Consider the following 20513-nt stretch of genomic DNA (forward strand, 5'->3'; position numbering starts at 1 on the left):
AAACACAAAACAAAACTGTATCTGCTGAAGCTCGTCAGGCCAAACGTGAATCGGATCGACTTAGGACGAAAACACGGATCAACATCGGCAGAGCGTTTGAATTGTGGAGAGACCTCCGTTATTTTTATTAGTTTTTATTATTTTTATAAATTATTAGTTTTCAGATATGATGAAATAATGGTAAACTGTAAGGTAAACTACAACATATATGAGACATGAAATGAACACAAAAGACTGTTCCAGGATAACAAAAAGTATGTGCTTTAGGATGTAACTTTTATTTTATGTACTAGATCTACTGTCTAATGCATCCCACTACTATCATGTTGTTTATAATACACATTTCCAGACACGTTCAGTACAGTAATTTTACCTCTATGATCTTACTGCTACACTGAAATTGTTTAGTCTAGATCACTAACCGTTTTCGTTATCATATCATACATTTACCTATGACATTGCTGATTTTGAAAGATACACGAATAGTTAGTGAAATGCCTTGTGCTAGATAACAGCACAAATGTAACGTTATCATGGTACGAGCATGGAGCATTAGTTCAACATCAAGCTGATCACGCGCTCTTGTAAAAATTGGTTGCAATATGAAACATCACCGATAGAGGCCGCTAAAAAATACATATAGCACCTTTAAATAGAAAGCAGTTATTTTAAATAATACTAATGTTTATACACGTGTATTAACTTTATTAATTATAATAGTACATATTTATTATAAATAATAAAATAATATTTAAAAGCAATATTATTTCACAATAGTACTGTTTTTGTTGTATTTTGATCCAATTAATGAGTCCTTTGTGCATGAATAAGAGCAATAAGAAATGTTTATATATAAAGAGTTCAGATGCAAAAGCCTCTAAATGCCATTTGAAATTTTCTTCTTTAATGATGATTTTTATCAAACTTGTATATTTAAGTTCAGTAAATTCACTTAAATAACAAGAAATTACTGAACTTAAATATACAAGTTTGATAAAAATCATCATTAAAGAAGAAAATTTCAAATGGCATTTAGAGGCTTTTGCATCTGAACTCTTCATATATATATATATATATATATATATATAATGTATGCATTTAATGGTTTATTTATTTATTTATTTATTTGCCTGGCACTGTTTTTATGCATTTATTGTACTTTTTTTTATTGTACTTTAACAGCTAATTTTTCCTTAATTAGCTGCCTGTCCTGGCCAGGACACTCTTGTAAAAGATCATTTTATTTCATAGAGTTTTTCTAAATTGCCGAACTAGTCAGCAATACGTACGTATTTGACTAAAGGTTTCTCTTGGCTGGTTTGTTCCGCCAGCGGCGTTTTGTCCACTGTTTGCATCTTGACCCAAAACTAATATCAGAGCCACTGAGTCGAGGGAGTGTATAACGGCCATCAGTGTGGCCTTTTCTGATGATCTAATTAGGACTGGCTTCCCAGTCAGAGACAGCACAGCCATTACAGGCTCCTGCAGCCCGACGGCACTTCAATCTGTTTCTCACACACGGCGCAATAAACACTAGGGCATTCAAAGCCACCCGAGCATTGTGCAGATGGGGTTTGTTTACATGTTATCATGACGTTCTTTTTGGACTTTTTTTTTTCGTGGTATGGAAACTAGCTTTGATGTGGTTTGAACTCAACACTCAACAGTCTGTCCGCATTCATTTCTGTTGTCGTGTCGTTCTGATAGACTGCATGTGAAGCCGATTCACAATGCCAAGTTGGAACGAACCGGAGATAAATATTTAGAAACCACCGACAGACGAAAATTCTCTTTCGGATCGGAGCGTTTAGACTTTTTACACAATAACATCTCAGAAGATTAAGTCAGCGATCCAGTGCTGCGTTTTGGCAGTTGTGGGTTTCTTGCACTAGCTAAATGCATTCGGCTCCTGAGGTCTTGTCTCGTCATGCCTCCACTGACTGATTTCAGCTTGTTAATTGATCGCTTCACGGTTATTGAATCGCAGCCCCCACACCTGATAATTAACAAGATAATTACTCCAGTCAAAAACTGACATATTTAATAAGCGATTTCACCTTACAACACCAAAGCCCTCGCATGGGAACTGCGTCATGGTGTGTTTTGTCAACTGAATACAAAACAGGGAGACAAAATGGATGCTATTGTCATTTGCCATCTTTCTTTATGTGCTTCCCGCATAGGCCTGAGAATATAATTCCAGACTCCTGAAGAGTCCCGTGCCTAAAGGGGTTTGCGGGGATTAAATGTGCCGTTCTGTTGAAGAGTGAAGTGCTGATTGTGGGTACGCTTGGCTCTGATCTGTCCTTCAATTTGCCGGCAGTGAGATGGAGAGCAGAAATGAGTCTGGGTTTATCTCCTAGAGCAGGGAGCAATCCCTTCTGGACCAACGACGACCCCACATTCCCTTCTGTTCCCACACAAAAAAAATGGGATACAGTTACTGACTAACATTCATCTGTGTCGATTTCCATGCATACCACAATGGGTTTATGGGCGTGTTTATATGTCTTTACCACTGATTTATACACTGTGAAAAAAATATTGTTGCTTTAACTTAAAAAAAGAAGTAACCTGGCTGCCTTGAAAATTTAAGTTAATACAATGAAGTAGATTGAGGTCTCCAACAGTGTACCCACTCTACATGCTATATTGTGGAGGTATATGTACAATTTTATGTGTCGGTTGAGTGACTCAAAAAATAGCATCATAATGGTGCTAAATAATATCACATTAAGTGATACAAGGTATTTTTCCTGTTTCTGGAGGCAGTGGAATGAAAGCTTATATGTTTTTTAAGAGAAATGTGTATGTTGTCTGTAAATCGATGTCTGTATGTATTGTTCTTGTTTCTACTTTGTTTGTTTTTTGATATGGACCCATTGGTCTGAAATAAAGAGTAATTGATTTAATCATCAATAACATAAAATATAATGTTATCTGAACTGCATAAATTATAGATAAGAAATAATGTTGTGATTACAAATCATGAAAATATTTTTTAACAATGTAATAGCGAAAATGTTATTTTATTTTTATAATTTGGTCTGTTGACGAAAATACCTTGTGTAAAAACCTCCACCCCTAATAAAAATGTTGAAACTTGCTTTATCTAATTTTCAGATGCTGTTGCTGATTTTATTTGATAATGCCTCATTTGCACATGACATTCCAGAAAATTTGTAATACAAAACAGTTGTTTTAATGTATACTGTAATTAATCAACTGAGGATGGTGATATATTCGTTTTTACTCTGTTCACCTGTGGTGTCTTGATTTAAAATAATAACCTTTCCATGAAATCCACTGTCCTTACTCTCAAAGCCACTCTTTTGTAATTTTGTCTGGATCAACTACACTCTTAGGTGATGGAACCAGAAATGGTTCCATCCCCCGCTTCATATGGTTCTATATAGAACCATTTTTTTGGTAAAAGGTTCTATTGGCCAAGTATGGAACCCCAGGGTTCTATATAGAACCCAGAGGAACCCTTTTTTTAAGAGTGTATAGAACCTTTTAGGGTTTCCAAATACGTAGCGCTGATAGAACCTTTTAAGGTTTTATATACTGTAGAACCTTTTCTTCTAAGAGTGTAGTCAGTGGGCGCAGTTAGTTAAAATATTATTATAAGTCCCCATGAAATCAAAATGGAAGTTTTTTTTTTTATGTTATCTATAAGCTATAGTGTACTCCAAAACAATGACAATATTTGCATTTAGAAGATATAAGTTCAAAACATACAGTCTCTCACTTCCACCAAAATAGATCAATGATTTTGATGACATCTCTCTGCACTTTAGATTTTCTGTCCAATCAAATGCTCTCTAGAATCTCAGACCTCAAAATCTACCAGATCCATTTGAATATTGCACAGAATGCTATGTTTAAAGTGATATGAAGGAGATTAGGAGGAAACTGTGGCTTTACCAAGCTCAACAGCTCTGGCCGAGCTGTGGTATAAACTAAACGCTATTGGCTGTTTGATATGCCCCGCCCTGTCTTCCTGTTTCAGTGGAAAATACGTCAACATACTGAATAATTTTGTAAAGTTCAATAGGTAAAGTGCTACAAAACCTATCATAATTTAGTTATGCCGGTCTTCTTTATTCCCTTGAGTTTGAGTTTCTACTTCGGCTGGTTTGGATGACTTGCAGAAAAATAGCTTGCCTGGATGGAGGCCGTCGAACTGTGAAAGGAAGTCTTGACCTTGGGACTTGAGCTGTGTTTATCAAAAAGATTTATAGATGTGTTCGAAGTAATGGCACAAAAGAAAATCAGCAGTTTGCACCTCGGGCAAGCTAAAACCCAGAAGCCTCTGCAACATTTGCACGCTCTTTAGTACACTGCTCCTGGTTTTGTTTTTTTGCATGAGGGATGTACAGTGACCTCTGACCTCGCTCTACATTCCCATGCAGATATCTGTAGGGCATACTGATTAAACGACTGCAAAAATACTGTTGAGGGGATAAACGCTCTTTTCTCCCGGAGCAGACCGATCTGGCTTTGGCCCAAACTCACACAGCTCTTCAGCTGCATAAAATCAGCACAGCTGTGATGACTTTGGCCATAGATGACCTGTCGTGCACAATGGCCTGGGTCGTGGGAGCAGAATGAGGCTGATGTCCGAAACGGTTATTTACTATCAGCTTTCATCTATAATCTTTCCTGAATTACGTTCATTTCATATTTAGTTCATTTAAAGGTGAAGTGGGTAACTTTTTGTGTCACTAAACAGAATGAAGAAATAATGCGATGTGTCCTAATGCGATTAAGAGGTCAGGGACTCCTCAAACTGAGCTAATTGGGCCCCGAGAGTATCTGTCTGTCTGTCTGAGGAAAACGGCATCTTTACTATTTGTCTTGGGCAGAGACCTTTATTTGGAAATGCTACTCGAGGAGATGTGAGGTGTTTAACTCTGATGTTGGGAGAGATTTGCTTTAAAGCTGATATTCTCTGCTGGTTGATGAGACACAAAACACAGTGGATTTGTTAGGCTTTGCTGCTGCCGACTATGAATACACATGCAGGTATGAATATTATTTTCTATCTTATAAATAATCCTTCATGTGCCTTAGAAGCAAGCAAATTGCAAATTGTATTTATATAGCACTTTTCCAAACAAATGAATGCAGTTCAATGTGCCTTACAGGCAAAACAATTAAAAATTAAAAGCAAGTACAAAATACAGGTAAAGAACAATAAAAATTAATTAAAAAAAATATGTATATATATATAAAATAAAATAAATAAAATAAAATAAAAATTCAAAAAATAAAGAAGAGCATACAATGTAATAATTGGTGCTTCCTGAAGGAAAGTGTCATGTTGGGATATAAAACCATAAACGTTATACCTGAAATGATCTCAATTCATGTGGCTTTTTGAAAATTGGTGTGATATTCATTTTTAAAGTCTTTTTGTAGACAAAAAGATGGTAGAAGAAACAGTAAAAATCTTATTAAAATGATTATGCATCATTCCTGTCTTTCATTCCCCACCCTGAGGGAATGTGATGTCAATAATCAGGCGATGTTTATCCAGAATGCAGATGCTTTGTACTAGATAAAGCTCTGGTGAAATGTCATGTGTGGTATTAGTGAATAAATCTCCTTCCGTCAGTTGACAATTTTATTCCCAATGTTTTTATGTTTTCCATGCAAAGTGCTGACTAAATAGTCTGTAGTCGCTAGTGAAGGTTAGCAGAATGCGTCTGTGTTTCTAGTTCATCGTCACTTTACCACCTACTACATTATATCGGCTAAGTCTGTTTGGATGAACTCGTTCATGGCTGCCACTTTGTCTTTAGAAACAGGAGGGATGGAAGGGTTTATGGTTTTACAGAAACTCATTTCAGCATAATTTAAACCATTCGGTGTGTTCTGCCAGCCTTGGAAATGTTTCAGATGATCAGTGCCAGGTTTGACTTTGCTTTGGCTCTTGGAAATCAGACAATATGACTGTTTTGAATCAAATCTGAGTACTGCCATCGGGCTGATGCGAGAAATGAGGTGACGGAGAAATAGACAGCCATCTATTCTGTTATTAAGGTGCTATCAGTGGATCTGCGTTCAGTGCTGAGAATCATTTTAATTTTCATAGTTCTTCTACGGAGCCCTGATGGCCTCAGTGTGAAATAAAGTAAGATCTCTGGCTACATGGGAATAGCTGGCAAAGTGACATACTGTGAAACTGAGTTTACAGCGTGGAAAATTTCCAATCTGTGCCATAATGACCTATCAAAATCATAATTGCAGCAATACAAAGCTCTTGACCTTAAACTCAGACATTTATCAGTTTCTATTGCAAGGGAGGACTTAAGTGAGGATCTATGTGCTGCCTCTAATTGAGCCTTCGCTAAGCCCGCCTTAAAATGTTACTGACTAATCGTATCGTAGCAACTGTTGTCATCCATCATTTATCAGACAACACTTTTTTCTTTTGTCTTTTTCTAATGCAAGTCTTGAAACCCTATGTGTTTAATTGTTTTCAAACATTGTAGAAACTCTAGGAGCCTTAATGTTATTGGCGGCAGTGGCTCAGTGGTTCAAGTAGGTTGTTTACAAACCGGGAGGTTGGTGGTTCAATTCCCGGTTCCACCTTGCCAAGTGTTGAGGTGTCCATGAGCTGGATGGTGCCTTGCATGGCTTGAATGGGTGAACGTAATGGGCCATTGGGTCTGTGACTACGCTTACATGCAGCCAATAACCTGTTCAAAACCAGGATATTAGCAATAACCCGGTCGCGAACGGCCATGTAAACAACGGCAAAAACCCGAATATGCTCATATCCCCGATTTTAAAAACCGGGATTTTATACCTGGGGTACCCCTTTTCTAACCTGAATTTTTGGTCATGTAAACGCGTATCGGCATATCCCCATAGTGATTTGTGTTCTGCGCATGTTCTATTCGCAAGGAATCTTGGTCTTTTGAGGAGAGAAACTTCTCGGCGCATACAAAAATCTGCGTAAAACATGGCGAGACGCAGCACAGCAAACTTTTGGAGCGAGGTCAGTAACGTTACCAGCATCAAAGCGCAAACAAACGCGATCACTATCTGCCCCGAACTATTCCACGTGCTGCTGTTGTCTTTGGATACAGGAAGACGAATCGGAAATGATGCATATTGCATCTTAAGGTTGTCTGTACGTCCAGACGCCAACCACGCGTCAACATTTACATCGGGATATTGCAATTCCATGTATACAGGAGAAACTCTCTCTGCTCACGCATGTAAACGGGTTATTCCTAATGTTTCAGAAACCCGAATAGTGACCTTAACCCGACCATAACCTGAAAATTAGCTGGATGTAAACGTAGTCAATGAAAGTGCTATATAATTTAAATGCAGTCCATTTATTGTATCCTTTGCTAAGGTCCAACTTAAAATATTACTGACCAAATCTAATACATTAACCAAATGGGGCGGAGCTTAACAAAGGTTCAGTTGTGCACTTCTGAAATTATATTATGTCGTTTCCTGTCGTATGAATGAATCAGATCAGACTTGGCATTGATTCTGTCCCCCAAAGAGCAGTTCAGGAGGTCTGGACCTTTCTGAAGGACTCCAGATGGACCTGGCAAACGCTGTGTCAACACTTTGCCCTCAACCTCTGGCTGCCATCGCACCAGAGCACCAGCCACTGAGACAATTAGTGACCTGGACAGAACAGACACAACAGAGTCAACCGTTTCTATCCTTCCAGCTGCTCAACAGACAACAGCAGCTGTATTTAGAGTTTCCCCATCCTGGCCAATTCCACACCAGCCTCTCTGGTCTTAATTAGTGATGACGAGCAGTAAATGGTGTGTTGTTATGGCCATTAAACTTTTCACCCACTGTTAGCATCATTGGCTACGCCACCCATAAGCCACTGCCGTCTCCACAGTTACAGAGGAACAGGGCTCTTCCTCCCAGACTGGACAGATTCGCGGAAACTTCTGCCAATATCTCATCGCAGTGCCAGCACTTTTTCATGAACTCTGAGCTGCCTCGTGATCTGTCTGAATCGAGACGTGTAGCCAAAGTCTCTTTAAGGCATTTTAGCACACTTGGCAGCAATTAGGATAATAGCTAAGTCCCCGTATCTATGTGAATGAGGAAAGTGATCATTGACTGATTTTTTTTTTGTTCAACTTCGTTAATCCAGTCTTCAGTGTCACATCATCCTTCAGAAATGATTGTAAGATTTGATGCACGTGAAACAATTCTTATTATTGTGATCTGTGTTGGGAAAGTTCACTTTCTACGTGAGCTAGTTCAAAGTTCAGCTCACACATTTTAAAATGGACTAGTTCAGTTCTTTTTTTCCATGTGTTGCGAGCTTTTTTTTTATTGCCACAGCCCATATACAAACACAGACAACAATTATTTTATCGACGGGCAAAGTTTGCACAGAAATGTAAGATTTTTCCCATCCTCACCGGCCTCGTCATAAAACCCGTTTAAATGATCAAACGACGCCTCCTCGCTCGCTGCTTTGTCGACGGCGGCCGCGGTGCGACACTGGTGTCTTGTGTTGCCAGATTGGGTGTTTTTTCGATACATATTAAGGCCGGTTTACGAGTGTTTAAGCCGGGTTTTCGCCTGGAAGGCTCTATAGAAATCTGGCACCCATTGTATGAAGTTAAATTGAGAGAGCGTGTGTTCACAGACACCAGAATGAACAAGTTCAGAGCAACGTTCATCAGACATTAATACACGTTCAGTTCACGTTGGCCCAAAATATGAACGCGTTCATAAACTATCGTTCATTGAACGCGTTCAGGCACAACACTAATTGTCCAGCCCGTTCTTATCCCAATACGTCATATAACTGACACTTTTGACCATACGTCAACATCCGACGTTTTAGGATACCCTTTAACGTCAGTTAGATGATCTAATCCTAACCTTACCCCAGACCTAAACCTACCCCCGTCATCTAAACGCTAAAGGTAAAGCGTCAGTTAGATGACGCTCTAGGATCATCATCTAACTGACGTTAAAGGGTACCCCAAAACGTCGGATGTTGACATATGATCAAAAGCGTCAGTTAGATCAGGGGTTCCCAACCTTTTTTGTGCCAGGGACCGGCATATTCGATTCGATATACGATTGAAGTTTGACTTTTTCTTTCTCTATATTTCAAGTTGGTCATCGCCTTTCCTTTTACCGGAACTGTCCGCAATGAAATTAGCCATTAAAGTCTGCTGAGCCCGCTCATCTCTCCGCATACTTCTGTCACTTCAGCTGCACGCACCGCGCTCAGTCTGTTTAGATATGACGCGTTGCTAAGCAATCGGAAGGCGCTCAAAGAAACACGTTTTAGTATTTTTATTTATTTGTATTTATTTATTGTTTGTGTTTTGATAACCTGACACGTTAAAAAGCATCTTAAAAAGACAAATATTATTATGGAAAAAAAAAATTCTGGGAATATTTCAAGGCCCGGTACCAACGTGTTCACGGACCGGCATCGGTCCACGGACCGGGGGGTTGGGAATCACTGAGTTAGATGACGTCTTGGGATGAGAATGTGTTGGATTGTCATGTGTTGAAAATGCCTGCTGTTTTATATTTTTTGAGGAAACTGCAGGATTCTTTCTCGAATAGTAGGTTTAAAAGAACAAATAGACATTTCTGGGTAATTTATAAATGTCTGTATTGTCACTATATCAATTTTATGCATCATTGCTGGATAAAATCATTGATTCGTTTTTTAAAAAAAGTACTTTTCTAAATCACTAGCATTGAAGTGTGGGCTGTTTCTTTCTCATTTACGGCAAAGAAACATCATGTGCTTGTGATTTCTGTGCTGTAATCATCTAATGCCCTGGTTTACTCTCAGATGTGGAAAAATCATTAAAGCTGTATTTTATCTGTGCTAGTGCTGCAAATCTTCAACCTCAGATTACCTACAGTCATTAATCCTGAATGAAAGCAAAGAAGATGCTTTTACATTGAATACTTGGTTTAGTATGTAAACAGAATCATTTACTGTGATATCCATCAGTAAGGCTATATTTTGTGGGGACTGGTTATGGGTGACACAGCAAGGTTATCCATAGTCATATGGAACCCTATTTGTCCTGTACCACGTAGCACACGGCTATATATAACACACTGGACAGTCAAGCCCAGGTCGTATTTCAAAGCCGTCTTAGTGAACCTGAATAGTTATAGCAAGTGCAATTAATCAAATCAGTTAAATAATCAGATTGTGCACTATTGTGTATCAAATTTCCATGCGGAATCGTTCAGAGAACGTGTGACGAAGTGTGTACGTGCGCTCGCAAACGTGCAGTGATTGTGTACTTTTGTGTATCAGTGACCTTCATTTCATCACCAGAGAGTGAAATGCGAGGGGGGGTTCAGGATAAATGGGATTGTTAGGGTTGAGTGACAGTTGCGTGTCGGTTGAATCTTTACCAATTATCAGTATAACGTCTCCACTGAAGTGTTACTGAACAAAATAGGAGTTGAATATTTAATGAATTTCTTTCCCTTTCCCCATCTATCTATCTTTTTTTTCCATCTGCCCTTTCTCTGTTTAGTTTAGGAAGGCAATTAAACTCAGCGTATGACCTGTAACCTGAAGCTTTGACTGACCTTCATACCGCAGTAACATTTGTGAGATATTGTGTCCCGGTTTGGTGCTTAGTATGCACTCGGTAAACAAGCTGCACTGTATTTCAAAGCTGCCAGCGCATTGTGTATGCCTGTGGCAGCGCGGATAAATGCTGTTTCGTGACGAGACTTAAAGTTGCAAACATGATTTTCATTATGCCACAGATGGTCACTTCAAATCAGCCCAAGTCGCTCCTTTTTTGTGAGTGCCAGCTCAAAAATCTCTTTCCATCCTACTGTTTTTCATCACAGCTGCTGTTTGCAGATTTCATCACTTGCTTAAATTTAAAAAAGCCCAAGTCAAAGCGTTTTAAAAGTATAGCTTTCATACTTCATGAAACATGCTAGTACTCATCTATAGTTTGATTTTGATTCATTTGGATGCATTTCCAAATTCTATTTGATTCTAATTCATACGCTCTTGATTCGAATCAGTAGGGTTTGGTTTTGTTTTGTTTTATCTGATTTTGATTTTGACTCCAGATTTGATTTGATTCTAATTCACAAACACTTGATTCGATTCAATATGATTCGATTTGATTCAGTTATTATTAGTTTGGTTCGATTTCAGTTTCATTCTGTTTCATTGGATATTCTGTACTGTATTTCAGGTTCAATGCTCTTTTTGCTTATATATTAAAGAAATTCGCATACCTAATGCTGTAAACACGCAGAAAAGCTTCTAACTTGATGCATTTCAAAACATATTAATATGCTATTATTATAAAAACAATAACAAAATATGATATGCTGTTACTACAGAGTTAAGTCGGCACAACTGATCTAAAAGTTCAAACTTTAAATTGCATTTCTTGTGTAAAAATTGTAACGGGATTGTTCTAAATTATCTTCCGTTATAACATCCCATTTAAAAGCTCTGAATGGGTCTGCATAATATTCAATGTTGGAAGTATTGGATTTGAAATCTATCTTTACCCAAGGGGAAACAAAACTTCCCTGAAATATTAATAAGTAACTTCATTGAAATTTTAGAAGTTGTAGTTGTAATTGAATAAATAATTTACAAAAATTGTAATACTTTATTTATTTTATTAAAACATGAGGTTGAGTAAATGGTGACAGAATTGTAATTTTCGGAAGAACTATAGACGTGATTGAAATCAGTGGTTACTTTCATTTTCCAAGTTAATCTCAGATTTATAATTTTTGCATGGTGGGGGAAAAAAATCCATGTAAAAGTGCAGCAATGCTCATGCTTATATTTCTATTAATATATTAATATAATTATAATATATTAATTATATATATTATATATTATAATATATTAATATAATTAATATATTAATATCTATTAATAAATATAATTATATTATATTTCAGGACGTGATAGTGCAAATCTTGCTTATGTGTGTGTTCCTCTTTAGTATCAGTAATTTCCAGGCCTGTTCTACACTAAACCTTAGGTGATGACATCATGTCCAGAGCTCAGTAATCACTCTGTACATGCTATGTACGGCACAGACAAGACGAAGAGAGATTATCAAAAGGACACAGTAGACAAATTATTTAAAGTGTAGTGTGTAGCTGTTTGTGAAAAGGTCTGCAAATTGTTTTCCAAAAGACAGAACCGATTCTGAACTGCCTGAAACGAGTCATCGGTAATTCCAGTCGATTCCCCCTCAAACATTAGCTGCGTTTACATGTACACCTTTTGATTAAAATCATTCCGACTGATGAATCCGAACGTGGTGTTTACACGAACGCTGTATATAGTGATCATGTTGGTGTGAACCTTTAAAATAGCAAATTTAAATAAATAGATAAAATAGGCAAAAAATACATTTTACAATAAATAATATTTTGGATTAATGGCATGATTTGAATTAGGAGTCTGTTGTTTCTTTTCTTCGAAAGTACTTCATTGTTCTCTCGTTGCTGCTCTTCTTTGTCTAATGTCGTTTCTGGCTCCATTAATTAGTTTATTATCTCCCTGACTGTGTTTTAGTGATGTGAAGGTTGGTCGAACCCTCCTGCTTTTGGTTAATAAAACAGTGCAACAGATGTCCTGTGACTGTACACGTTAGGAAACATTAGTGCTAATGAGTCAAAAAAGTAACTTTAAAACATTATTTTAAAATTTTTCAAAATGATTGAAACTCTTCATCTTTCAAAATTAGACATGCAAGATTAAATCCATTCAGTTTTTTGGTCACTGGTTTACACATCTATCAAAGAGTAGTTTGCGGAAGCTATTGGAGCCACTGACATCATTTCAATCCTGTATGTGCACATAAGTAATTCTGCCAGAATCCAATTAGGGAACCGTTAAAGGGGATTATGGCACACTTAGTCCTGCTCTCTCCCAACCTGATTAAAGGGTTTACAAAGCTTTTACAGTGTTGTGCTTCACAGACAGGTTTAAACCCAATGAGCTTGAGAAGATCAGCCCAACATCGTTTTTCTTGCTTCATCCGCTGCTATGCTTTGGTTTTGGAGAGGCTTAACACACTGAACCTGTTGCTGACAGGTTCAGATACATCTCTGGTCTGGTTTGCAAAGATTTATCACTACTGAGATTAGAGAGGTGCATGGGCATGTTTCTGAAACTAGGCATTTTTTGGGACCATTAAAAGGAATAGTTCACCCAAAAATTAAAGTTTTATCATCATACTCATCCTCAAGATGTTTCAAACCATTTCTTTGTTCTATTAAACACAAAATAAGATATTTTAAAGAATGTTGGTCACCAAACATTTGACAGCAGCCATTGACTTCCATTGTATTATTTTTTTTATATTATGGACGTCAATGGCTACCGTTAACTGTGTGATTAACAGCATTCTTTAAAATATCTTGATTTGTGGATAATAGAACAAAGAAACTCATTTCTTTGAAAGAGACAACAAAGAAACAACATTTTTGGGTGAACTATCGCCAATATTTAGATTTTCTCTGAGAAAATCTGAGATTTTCTCCGAGGATCTTTTTATATAGATTACATAAACAGAGAATTGTTGTTTTAGTTTTAAATAAGATCATTTAAAAGTACAAATTTAAACGATAATAAACATATATTGCTCGTGCCTGGGTGAATAGTATTCGCTGAGTTTTGTTTAAGTTTAGAGACGTGCTCCAGAAAAAAAGTTCAATGTAGTCTCGCGTAGCCAGACCTTCAGACTGACGGCTGAAGGTCTGGAATTCATAGCAGCTTTCTTTGGTCAAGGCCCGCCCATAAGGCCGTTAGACCGACATGTCAAACAACCAATTACAGTTCGTTTCGTTCAGCGTCATGTTTCGGGGCGTGGAAATGTACCCACAACAACAGACCGGTGTGCAACAAGTCAGTCAGCAGTCACCGGAGGCGCTAACAACGCTCCGTGTTATTAAATTCACCCACGAACTCGCTCATGTCCATCTTATGTCCGCTTTGTCACACGAATGTAAGTTACGTCCCCGCCCCAGTGCGCTCACGCCTACTAAATAAACGCCTCACCTCCGGCGCCGCGCACTCGCTACATTCCCTTTAGCCTTTAGCACATCTAGTGGATGCATAACGCAAACCCAGTCAAACGTTTGACTCTGCAGTATCTTATGTGCCTTATAATCCAGTGTGCGCGACCTATATATGAATACTGAATCGGCCAGCTGCGATGTCAGCGTCTGTTTCATGTTTGTCCACAAACGCAGCTGATATACCCTTCGCAATTAAGTACTTCACTTGATCTTCCATAATAGATTGGAGGGGACATACAACTACGTTTAGCTGATCTTGAGAAATGCTCATTGTCACTCACATAGGCCACTCATATAAACACAACAGTTTTTCTTCCGCAATCACACATCTGCGCTTTGTTTCCCGGCGGACCGAAAATAAACGCGACACTGACGCCCCCCGGAAATCCGATAAAATTCAACCAATCAGATGACGACTTCGACATTCCTGAAGTGTTTCCAGTTAAGTGTACCATATGCATCAGACGTTTAGCCAACGTTCCGTGGGCGTGACGTCTGAGGCTGAGACTAAGTTCAATGAGACGGAGAGGCAGAACGCACACTATGTTTATTTTCTTTATTTTACAAAAGCACAATATATTATTTCGATTGTAGGTGGGATTAGCCGACCTCATAGGGGTTAAGTTATCATGGTTGTATTTAATGCTGATTTTAATTTTAACAATACTTTTAGTTCATTGTCTTTGGACAGGATTATTTTCAATACTTATAGTTAATTTGTTTTTTTTTTCATACATTTTTTTAAATTTTTTAACCTAATTTTTTAACTTTTTAACCAAAAGAATTATATTTTTTTATGATTTAAAAATTTTGTATGGTTTTCTTTTGATTTTTGGTTAAAATATAACTTGAATATATATATATATATATATATATATATATATATATATATATATATATTAATACACATTTAGATAAGCACAAATGTGAATCTGGCATTTAACATTTCCTAATCCCTTTCCTATTTCTTCCCATGACAGTAGCCAGAAATAAAGCCAGAAGTGTTAGCTGTTGAAATTTGAGACCAAACAGGTTTAAAAGATTTTAAGGCTTATTAGTTGTTTATTTTGTCGGTTTGATCTTTGGAGGTTAAGGTGGAGTCACTGGAGAATATTATGTCATTGTTCTCAATCCAAGCGGTTTCTGGTGCCTTTGGCCCAGTTGAGTATTTGTCCCTGTGGGCCTCTTGTTGTGAGTCGGACTCGGAATTAAAGAACTAATGGGAAATTGGGGTGCTGACCCGTCTTCCTTTCTAAAACCACATCCGGTACTAGATTTAAGCACTGATCGTTTATGACATGATTACCAGCATATCCTTGTGGTCCAGTCCCCCACTATGCGGAAGGAAGGCATTTGGGCCCCCCTGTGGAAGCCACATATGTTTCAATGCTACATGTGCCAGTCGACTGACGCATCGCGAATCACCACAGCAACCAACCTCAGCGGTGCCGGAACTCGAGAGAGTCACGTGATGTTCTGCATCGTTTGAGCTCACCAGCTCCGTCAAGGTCACAGTAAACAGACCACTCAGCACAAACACATTCATTCAGTCCCCCGTGAGAAAAAACTCACAACAACATGCATTACCATATAACCCCTTTACTGTACATCAACAACACAACATCATGCAGCCATGCTGTTCTGTGCAAGACAACTTTACACAGTCACACTGATAAAAAAAAGAAAATAAACCAATGCACAGCATTATAGCAGAGGTTTAAATTCTCCGAGATTTTTGAGAAATGGTGTTAAATAATTAAACTCTAGTCAATTTTATTCTTCATTTTATCAAATCTTTGTCCTCCATTGTTTTTTCTTTTCATTTTTCCTCCAATATATTTTTTCAATGTTAAATTAGTCTTACTTCGTTCAGTTTCTGTTTGCAACATGATAACGTCCAACTCTTTTTGAATTAATTGTGAATCAATGTTACTTCCTAAGTAGAATTCGTAATTGCTTAGATATGAGTGTCAATTTCAAGAAGGAAACTTCTGCCATTTCAATGATACATAAAACTCAAAAAGTGTGATAATGCAACCCGATCACGCTAAATGCGTCTCGTGTTTATCTTGCAATTTATACACGAAAATTAGTTTTTACGTGCATTGGATACGCATGGGTTGGTTAGGGTAGGTTTAGTAGTGGTGTGGGGTGTGTGTGTGTATTATACGTTTGGGTAGAATGTGGGGTGCGTGTAGTGTATTACACGCAAATGAACTGCATATCAAATGCACGCGAAAACTGTGTATCATATGCACGTAAAAGCTACTTTTCGCGTTTAAATTGCATGATAAAACACAGTGCGTGCTATAGAGACGCATTTACGTGAGAACATGCTGCATAATGGCTCATATCTTCAATGACTGACCTTAAAGCAGAGCGTCCACTGACCTTTTGTGGAGAAAGAAAGATGGAGATCTCTCAGCGTGGGGAAAGGATGAGGGGATGTGTTGGTTTTTGGCAAAGCGGGCAATACATTTGTGTGTGTGTGTGTGTGATACATTAAAAGAGAAAGGAAAAGGTGGGAGACAAGATTAAAGGAAGGATTAAAAGTGACCTTGCGGAGTCATAGAGGTGAAAAAAGCAGACAAGGAAGCCCACACATCGTCTCGTCTCTCCTGAGGTCTGCATTTTAATAGCGTTTCCCTGTTCATGCTGTATCAGATACTCCATTGAGCAATCTGGTTGTGACGCCTTTGAGATCTGGAGCCTCTGCACAGACTTCAGCACTTACACGACAAGGTTATTCCCATCCAAGTCTGTAAATATACAAGAAAATTTTTTTTAAAATGAAATAAACTATTTAACAAATATACACTAAAGTTTTTATTTTTATACATGTGTGTTTATCATATTTTAATATATTATTTATATTGTATATTTGAATATATTTGTGTGTAAATAATAAATAAAAAAAATAAATTATATATAAATATATAAATTAAAAAGTATATTTATTTATTATTTTCAAATTTACACGCACAGACACAGTTGCACATTTGGCTAAAAAAAGTTACCTTAGGAAGCAAAATCATTAATGTTGCTTACACTGTAAAAAAAAAAATATATTTTCATGATTTGTAATCACAACATTTTTCTTTTGTCAAATCAACTTAAATAATTTACGTACTGTAGTTCAGATAACATAACATTTTGAGTTTCTGATGATTAAATCAATCTCCATTGTATTAACTCAATTTTTTTCATTTCAATGAACTTAAAAATTTTAAGGCAACCAGGTTACTTCATTTTTAAGTTAAACCAACAATATTTTTTGCACAGTGGGAATGCTGGAAATTGCTGTCTATGGGAAGTTAGTATATAAGTTTTTTTTTTACTCATGAGTTTTTGTAATAGAGCTATAGAGTTGCGCATAGAAGTCCTTCTTTAAGAGATTGCAGTCATGTAACCCCAACCCCTTAGGCTAGAGAGTTTATCAGAAGTCAAACATTCATGATGAGTCATCGGCACACATGCTCTTTAGAAGCCGCTAATGAACAGGAAGCCGAGTGTGTGATATCACTGCTGGTCTGTTCACACAACAGAATTTGTAAGTGTGTCAGACAAAATATGACAGTGAATGAGCATTGAATAGATTGATATTTGCATACAAAGTTCGCCTTTGGCCAAACACACATCTGTGCAAATGCAAATATGCAAATGCAGTCACGAATGCATGGCCAACGCATTGCATGCACACAGTCTTGTTGTACATAACAATATACTTAATATAGACTCATGATGACTTTGAACTTATATCACACTAAAAAATGCTGGGTTGTTTTAACCCAATTTTGGGTAAAATATGGACAAACCCAGCCATTGGGCTAAAAATGTAATTTAAAAATGTAACCCAATGGCTGGGTTTGTTCATATTTTACCCAAAATTGGGTTAAAACAACCCAGCATTTTTACTCAGTCTTTGATCTGAACTGAATTAAAACCGAAATAACCTCAACTGATCTGACACTCTTTTCTTTTTAGAGCTGCTTTATTGCAGAATTGAATTTTGTTTGCGTCATTGAATCGTTATTTTCCTGTTTATCCCGGCTTTGAAACAATCTGTATTGTATAACGCGCTATATAAATAAAGGTGACTTGACTTGACATGATAGCATCACACAGTTGCTGCAGATTTATCGATTGGACATCCATGATGCGAATCTCCCGTTCCACCACATCCCAAAAGTGCTCTATTGGATTGAGATCTGGTGACTGTGTTGGCCATTTGAGTATAGTGAACTTATTGTCAAGAAACCAGTTTGAGATGGGTGTGTGTGAAAATCCTAATAGATCAGCCGTTTCTGAAATACTCGTACCAGCCCATTAGTTGTGTATTAGTACAATTGCAAATTTTGCAAACTCAAATTATGCTGTGGAAAACGTTGTGCTAGTGACATCATAATCCATCCTTATCAACAACGCATGTCGTTTTAAGAACAAAAACACACAATCAATAAAAGCAGTTTCCACTTGACACCTGTCTGTTAGATGGACATTAAAAGTCAATTTCCCTGTAGCATTCAGCTACATCCCGTTGATGCGTTTCAGCGTATCCCTGATATTACAGAGCTCAGAAATCAGGGCTTACACACATTCCTTTAGCCCATAATTCTGATGCAGTCCTTCATTTGAAACATGCTTACTAAATCCGATCCCGTGGTCTAATGATTTAATCATAAGCATCTAATCTGGCTCTTTCTCTGTATTAGAAAGGTCATATATTGAGCAGTCGTGGCCGAGCGGATGTGCACGCTTAAAGAATTTTTGCTCTTATCATTTCTGCTCCAGACAGATTCTAGGAAGTACTAATCCTCTAATGGGATGTCATTGAATTGGTGCATCGATTGCGTGTTTGTCTGAAGCGGGGGATTCCTTGGGGAACCAGGGGAATGTGTTTCTGCTCTGCCTCGTCTGTTTTGATAACATTGTTCAAACAGCATGTCCTCGACCCTGGTTCCGACGTCACGCTTTTCAGTTGAACGAGAGCACTTCATTCAAATAACACAGCTGCTAAAGAGAAGAGAAGACAGGAGACCATTGAGGGGAAAGTCACAAGGTGACTTTTTTTTATAGAAATGGACATACTCCCAAGCTACTCCTAAACCGACCAATGTAAATATTTGTTCATTTATTTTATTATTCCATTTTTATGATCAGTATCCGCACTGTCGCAGAACTGTTTGTTTGTTTTTTTTTTACAAATTTAATGCTAATTTGTTAGCAAAACCTTTTTTTTCCTCACTTAAACACTTCAAAGTAATAATCAATATTAAAATAAAAAAGTAAAGAAACAAATGATGTGCGTTTAGTTTATCAGATATGACTGGTTAAGTCTGTATTCATCATTCAAACCAGTATCGAATAAACACTGGTATATGTTATTTTTATTTACGGTTATTTATTGTTCACAAAACGTGCCATTATACTACAACGTTGATAATTGTTTAAACTAGTTTTTACCATGATTTTTAGACACGTTGCATGGTACTACCATGTTATTGCCATGTAATTACCATTGTACTACAATGTTGGCTTTTTTTTGGTTTGTTTTTAACATGATATTTGGACCACTAGGTTCTATATAGAACCTTAAAAGGTTCTATCAGTGCTACGTATTTGGAACCCCTAAAAGGTTCTATACACTCTTAAAAAAAGGGTTCCTTTGGGTTCTATATAGAACCCTGGGGTTCCATACTTGGCCAATAGAACCTTTTACAAAAAAAAAATGATTCTATATAGAACCATTTTGGAGTTCCATATATGAAGCGGGGGATGGAACCATTTCTGGTTCCAAATAGAACCATTTCTTCTAAGAGTGTGGAGTTACCATGTTTAGAAGGGACATTTACAGTAATATGTATTTTTGTGAATACAATAGTATATGAATGTCAGTGTATTATCGTATATACAGTACAATCAATCAAACATTTGCATATTGATATCGCATACTATTTACATGGAACTCTGAGGAATACAATGGAATTTTCATGGTGCCATGTCCAAAAATATGAACAGTACCCTGTCAAAAGTTAATCAGCAGATTCCGATTGCAGAGTCCTGCTGCTGCACTAGAAAAGCACATGATTGAACAGAACTATGAATTTAAGTGCACAGTGGATTAACTGCATGATTTCACCCTGCTTCATCACTGCATGCTGCTCTGGCTCGCCTGGTCCAGTCATTTGGGATGGGAATTGGGTCAAATTGTTTCCTGTGTTCTCCATTATTGCAAACACCCAGACCCATACAGAAAAATGTCTCTCTGCTGCTCACACCTGGGACATCACTGTTGGCCTTTTGATGTGGCCCTTTGTCCGCATGAGTGAAGATCACTTCAGAGATGCTTTATGTTGCTCATAAACAAAACAGTGAATTACAGCCATGTAGCTAGCGCACTTCACGCTGCTCATTTTTTGACCAGTGGGAAT

General features: G+C 37.5%; 1 protein-coding gene across 5 annotated transcripts in view; it reads left to right on the forward strand.

Annotated features, from left to right (window-relative positions):
* pde1ca (phosphodiesterase 1C, calmodulin-dependent a) overlaps positions 1-20513 on the forward strand; it is a 73417-nt gene that overhangs the window by 25890 nt on the left and 27014 nt on the right. The gene's annotated exons all lie outside the window — the stretch shown is intronic.

This window comes from Pimephales promelas, chromosome 22 (genome assembly GCF_988280905.1).
Source record: "Pimephales promelas chromosome 22, fPimPro1.hap1.1, whole genome shotgun sequence".
Lineage (NCBI taxonomy): Eukaryota > Metazoa > Chordata > Actinopteri > Cypriniformes > Leuciscidae > Pimephales > Pimephales promelas.